Genomic DNA, 6,863 nt, shown 5'->3' with positions numbered 1-6,863 from the left:
GACCCACTCTCTCTCGAGTTACATTTTTTCCCTTTATGCTATCTGCCAGAGCTATTTCGTGGTCCCAGTTTGCCCTTCTCATTTCCTTTTTGAGTTTGCTTCTTAGTTGCCGCCTGGGTTACACTTGACCAAGGATACTCTTGATCCCAGCTACCTGTCCCATGCACCCTTCTTGTTCTAGACCGGAGCCTCAATTTCCCTCGACAGCCACGTTTCCTTACGTTTGCCTGGCTTGCCCTTGACTCTAACAGGGTCGTGCTTATCCTGAGCTATCTTCAGTACACTTTTAAAAACATTCCACTTGGCTGATGTTCCTTTCCCCTCTAATAACCTGCTCCAATCAACTTGAGCGAGACCCTCTCTCATACCCTCAAAGTAGACCTTAACCCAATTGAGCATTTTAACACGTCTCTGTCCCTATCCATAACTATCTTAAATCCAATTGAACTGAGATCACTGGTCCAAAAAGGCTCCTCCACGAACACTCCATTAACTTGCCCTTCCCAATTTTCCAAGACTAGATCAAGTGTTGCCCTCTCCTGTGTGGTGGCCTCTACATATTGCTGGGGAAACTCTCCTGAACACCTTTGAGAAATTGCACCCGTCTAAACTCTTCACACTATGATTTTCCCAGTCAATATTGGGAAAGTTAAAATCCTCTACTACAACAACCTTATTTGACCTGCAGCTGTCTGCAATCTCCTGGCATATTTGTTCTTCTAATTCCCGTTGACTATTTGGGGATCTGTATTACAACCCCAACAAGGCGATCATCCCTTCTTTGTTCCTCAGCTCCACACATACAGTATAGCCTCACTAGACGAATCTCTGCCTTGACATTCTCCTGAACCAATAATGCATGCCCCCCCTCCTCTTTTATCCTCACCCCGGTCTTCTGAAGCACCTGTACTCCGGAACATTGAGCTGCCAGTCCTGCCCCTCTCTTAACCAGGTTTCACTAATGGCTACAACGTCCCAGTCGCTCGTACTTATCCATGCCTTAAGCTCATCTGCCTTGCCAGTCAGGTCCCTTGCATTAAAATACGTGCAGTTAAACCAACCCTCCTTCCTCAATCTCCACCATTCTCCTGCCTATTCTCTGCTCTAATTCTTTATACCGATCCCACAGAATTTCGATTTGTTTAATCTCACCACATTATCATTGATCACCCAGATTACAGTACCCACCTACGGTTTACAGAGGACAATTGTATGCACAGGCCTGCACGTCTTTGTGATGTGGGGGGGAAATTGGTGCACCATTAGGTCACAGAGAGAACGTGCAAACTCCACACAGTCTGCACCCGTGGTCATGATGGAGACTGGGTCTCCGGCACTAAGACAGCAGCTCTACCAGCCTCGAGAGCATTGCCCAAATCTTGGATAATCAATAAAATGAATAATATTATCGATTCAAATCCATACAACACAGAAATTGGCCCTTCGCCCCCCTTAGTGCACTAATCCCATTGTTCTGCACTAGGAGCAAATCCTTCTATGTTTTGCTATCTATGCATGTCTAAATGTCCCTTAAACATGATAATTGTGTCTGACAACCAACTCCTCTGGTAACAAGTTCCAGATATCAACCACTCTCTTGTCAAATCTCCTGTCACTCAGATTCACTTTAAAATGTATCGAGTTCAGATAACAAGCTACTCATCCACTTGGCATTCTCTTCTGAAAATCAATCTCCAGAAAAATCAAATCAAGTTTGTCCAACCTCTTCTTACAGCTAATATTCTCTAGCTCATGCTAGCAAACCTCTTCTGAACCCCGTCCATAAAGCCTCCACATCCTTTTTGTAATGGGGTGACCAGAACTGCACACAATTCTTCAAGTGTGGCCTAACCAAAGTTTTGTAAACATAGAACAGCACAACAATTCCCTTCAGCCCACAATGTTCATGCCAAACATGATGCCAAGTTAAACTGATCTCTTCTGCTTGTACATACTCCATATCAGGCTATTAACGTATCCCTTTATAAACTCGCCATCTACACCGCAACCTTCTTTGTGAATCCAAAAAAAGTATTCAGCTAGGATCATGCCTACCTCACGCGGCTCCACAAATAGATTACCCCTTGTTCACAAAGTGCGGGATTAACACAGTCGGTCAGTCAGCACCTGTGGAGGGAATGGACAGACGACGTTTCGGATTAATGGAGTGAGAGTCGGCGTGATGGTGTGAGGGGAAGCACTTGGGCAACTTACAACCCTACCATGTGATCACTGATGTCTTTAATTTAAAGTAATATCATCCTCGTACACCCCCACTTTCTGTCTTTGGTGTTGGCAGAGTTGGCTGCGGGAGGCCCCACAGCAGCCGGGCGAGCGAGTGAGTGGATGGAGTGCATCTTGCGGCAGCTGCACGTTTGCGGTGGTCGTGGGCGGTCGCTGTAGTGATTGTCCTGCAGCCGCGTAGTCATCTATAATGAATGATTTGAATGAGAACATAGACAGCAAGATTAGCAAGTTTGCAGATGATACAAAGGTGAGCGGTTTTGCAGATAATGAAGATGGTTGTGAAATATTGCTGCAAGATCTTGATCGATTGGCCAGGTGGTTTGAGGATTGGTTGATGTAATTTAATACAGAGAAATATGAGGTGTTGCATTTTGTGATGTCTAACAAGGACAGGGCCTACACTGTGAATGGTTGGGCTCAGGGGAATGTTGTAGAGCAGTGATCTAGGCGTGCAGGTCCATCGTTCCTTGAAGGTGGAGACGCTGGTCAAAAAGGCGTTTGGCACATTGGCCTTCATCAGTCAGAATATTGAGTATCATCATCGGCGGTCACTCGAAACGAGTATGACTGTCCTCTCCTCTCCATTGGGTCGTCTACTTGTGGGTTTGCAGATGTCTGTAGAAGCCGATCCATAGGTGCAGGAGTAGGCCATTCGGTTCTTCGAGCCAGCACCACCGTTCAATGTGATCATGGCTGATCATCCCCAATCAGTACCCCGTTCCTGCCTTCTCCCCATATCCCCTGACTCCGCTATTTTTAAGATAAAAGCGTTGGACTAAATCATACATCTAAATAATTCATCTAAAATTCTTAAATACCATTGCCGAAACGCGGGATTGAACCATGGACCTTTAGATCTTCATTCTAACGCTCTCCCAAATGAGCTATGTCGGCTACTTTACCACACATTGAGCTTAGAAGTTGATAGAACATGTTGCAGTTGTATGAGACGTTGGTGAGGTCGCACTTAGAATATTGTGTTCGTTTCTGGGGACCATGTTATAGGAAAAATGTTAACACGCTGGAAAGAGTAGAGAGAAGATTTACAATTATGTTGTCAGGGCTAGAGGGTCTGAGCAAAAGGGAGAGGTTGAGTAGCCTGGGATTCTATTCCTGGGAGTGGAGGATGAGAGAAGTGATCTTATTCAGGTGTATAAAATAATGAGAGGAATAGTTCGGCTGGAGACTCTTGCCCAGATTCGGCGAATGAGGACATAGTGGAGAGAAATAATTAATAGTAATCTGAAGGGTAACTTTTCCGTACACATGGTGGTGGGGGTATGGAACAAGCAGCCCGAGGAGGTAGTTGAGTTTGGGACTATCCCAACATTCAATAAACAGTTAGACAGGTACATGGATAGGACAGGTATGGAGGGATTTGGGCCAAGGGTGGGTAGGTGAGACTGGTGTAATTGGGAAATTGTTGGTCAGTGTGGGCAAGTTAAGCCAAAGGGCCTGCTTCCCCACTGTATCACTATATGACTCTATGATTGGATGATCCCAGTGCTGGGGCCTGACACCTTAACCAAGTTAGCACCGAGCGAGGCGACTCTTTACTGACTAACTGAACAACGGGCCCAGCGGTTCTGCTTACATCTGTTGCAATCGTTGGGCTCTTTTACCCTCAATGCGATGGCTTGAGATGGATTTCCAGGTCTGGTGATCATTTGTCCACCAGAAACACATGACCCCCCAGATCTATATATGTACATATAACCGATATATGTACATATATAGTGCATATTTGTACATATATCACATATATCCGATAGACACACAAGCCTGTCCCACCGAGTTACTCCAGCTTTGTGTGTCTATCTGCAGAGAAGGAATGGGTGATGTTTCGGGTCGAGACCCTTGTTCAGACTAGTTAGGGATAAGGGAAACGAGGGACGTAGAAATATAATGAACAGTTCACTGACAATCTTCGCTTAGTCCGGCCGAACAGAACTGATGTCCCAGTTTGTAAACAATCTCCTTCCCATTCCCACGTTGACCTCTCTGTCCTCGGTCTCCTCCATTGTCAGAGTGAGGCTAAACACCAATTGGAGGAACAGCATCTCATATTTTGCTTGGGCAGTTTACAATGTTGATTTTCAGTGTTGATTTCTCTAACTTCAGGTAATCCCGGCATTCCCTCTCTCTCTAACCCTCCCCCGCACCAACTTCTCGTTTTAGCGCAACAGACAATTAACAATTGCCTGTTTCCTTTATCATCGTTATTTTCTTGCATATATTTAATTCATTGTTCTTTATCTGACCCGGCGCTCCAAGCTTGTGATCCGTTTTCCGGGGATCGAAGCTCCAACCGCGGCGCCTGTGGACTTTAACATCGTGAATTCCGCGGTCTCTGGTAAGAAGAGGATGGCTCGGGAGCTCCATGCCGCGGAGAGAGTTTCAATCGCCCCGACGCAGGTGTTTCGATCACCCTGACAGGGGCTTCGACCGCCGGCTGCGGGGGCTTTGATGGCCCCGACTGCGGATAGGTTGACTGCCCCACCCGCACGAGAGTAAACTTTATTGCCTTCCATCACAGTAAGGAATGTGGAACCCACTGTCGTGGATATAAGAGGCTGATGTGTGTTTGTTTTCACGGAATCATGGCTCCACGGCAATATCCCGGACACGGCAATACAGCTGGAGGGAATGACATCGTTCCGTGCGGACAGAGAGGCAGCTAGCTCTGGTAAGAGCCGAGGTGGAGGCCTGTGCTTGTACGTGAACAAGGACTGGTGTGTGAATGCTACGATAGCCGGGAAACACTGCTCTCCGCTGATAGAATTCCTCATCGTGAAATGTCGGCCTTTCTATCTGCCGAGGGAATTCTCCGTTGTTTTTGTTGTGGCTGTATATGTTGCTCCAAGTGCAAATGTAAATTCTAAGGCCAACGAAGCACTGGGAGCTCTGCATGACGCCATCAGTGAGTTCCAGACCAAATATCCTGACAGCTTTATTGTGGTGGCCGGGGATTTTAATCACACCAGCCTTAAGACTGTGCTCCCAAAATTCAAGCAATATGTGGATTTTGAGACCAGGGGAGAGAACATCTTGGACTTGGTTTACACCAACACCCCAGAGGCTTACAAGGCAGCCCCACGCCCTCACCTGGGCTACTCGGACCACATTTCAGTGTTTTTAACACCAGCCTACAGACCTCTGCAAAAACAAGTCAGAGCGGAGAGAAAACACACCAGGGTCTGGCCAGAGGGAGCAGTCTCAGCACTGCAGGATTGCTTCCTGCACACTGACTGGGATGTGTTCAGGACAGCAGCATCCTATGATGACCTCATCAACATCGAGGAGTACGCAGAGACTGTAACCAGCTACATTGCCAAGTGCACCGAGGATGTCACTTTCATGAAAACCTTCACTGCACGTGGAAACGAAAAGCCATGGATGACAGCAGAGGTGCGCTCGCTGCTGAGGGCTCGTGATGCAGCCTACAGAACCGGTAACACAGCCGCTCTTCGATCTACCAGGACTGCACTGGAAAAAGGAATCAGGGCAGCGAAACGTGCCTTCGCGGGGAAAATCCAGGGACACCTCTGTGACACAGGAGACACCAGGAGGGTGTGGAAGGGAATCCAAACACTGACGGAGTACAAGGCAAGGCAGCAGGTAACTTACACGGACACTTCTCTCCCAGATTAACTGAACAACTTATTTGCACGTTTTGATGCAGCAAACACCACACCCAAGGGGAGCTCAAGCCCCTGCTTACAAACCAACCAGCCAGTCCTGACCATAGACTCAATGGACACACGGAGAATCCTGTCTAAGGTCAACCCGTGGAAAGCAGTCGGACCCGACAACATCACAGGACGTGTGCTCAAGGAATGTGCTGAGCAGTTAGCAGATGTGCTAACAGACATCTTTAACATCTCCCTTAGTCAAGCCATTGTCCCCACATGCCTCAAAACTTCCACGATAATCCCCATAGCGAAGAAACCAGTTGTTGCCTGCCTAAATGACTACCGCCCTGTCGCCCTGACCCCAATAATAATGAAGCGTTTTGAACGCCTGGTGAAACCCCACGTTACTGCCAGCCTCCCCTCATCGTTAGACCCCCTACAGTTTGCCTATCGCCCCAACCGTTCTACAGAGGATGCCATCTCTACCACGATGCACACAGTACTCACGCATCTGGAAAATAAAAACACATACGTCAGAACCCTGTACATTGACTTCAACTCAGCGTTTAACACCATCATCCCACAGAGACTTGTGGAGAAACTAACCCTGCTGGGCCTCAACACCACCCTGTGTCACTGGATCTTGGACTTTCTGACAGAGAGATCGCAGTCAGTCCGTGTTGGCAAGAACACTTCAAGCTCAATCGCGCTGAGCACCGGCTCCCCTCAAGGCTGTGTGCTCAGCCCGCTGTTGTTCACATTGCTCACACATGACTGTGCGGCCAGATTCAGGGACAATAAGATCATAACATTCGCGGATGACACAACAGTGGTGGGACTCATCAGCGGAGATGACGAATCAATGTACAGGGAGGAAGTAAAACAACTAGTGGACTGGTGCGGCAAAAATAATCTAGAATTAAATGTCGACAAAACGAAGGAGATGGTTGTCGACTTCAGGATGGCGAAGCCAACGCATACACC

General features: G+C 47.5%; 1 non-coding gene across 1 annotated transcript; it reads right to left on the bottom strand.

Moving 5' to 3' along the window:
- Positions 1–3,068: 3,068 nt before the first annotated feature.
- On the bottom strand, positions 3,069–3,141 carry trnaf-gaa. Its single transcript has one exon. It is a non-coding gene; the product is annotated as a tRNA-Phe (tRNA).
- Positions 3,142–6,863: the final 3,722 nt, after the last annotated feature.

This window comes from Amblyraja radiata, chromosome 2 (genome assembly GCF_010909765.2).
Source record: "Amblyraja radiata isolate CabotCenter1 chromosome 2, sAmbRad1.1.pri, whole genome shotgun sequence".
Lineage (NCBI taxonomy): Eukaryota > Metazoa > Chordata > Chondrichthyes > Rajiformes > Rajidae > Amblyraja > Amblyraja radiata.
This window is presented reverse-complemented; position numbering and strand designations above follow the sequence as displayed.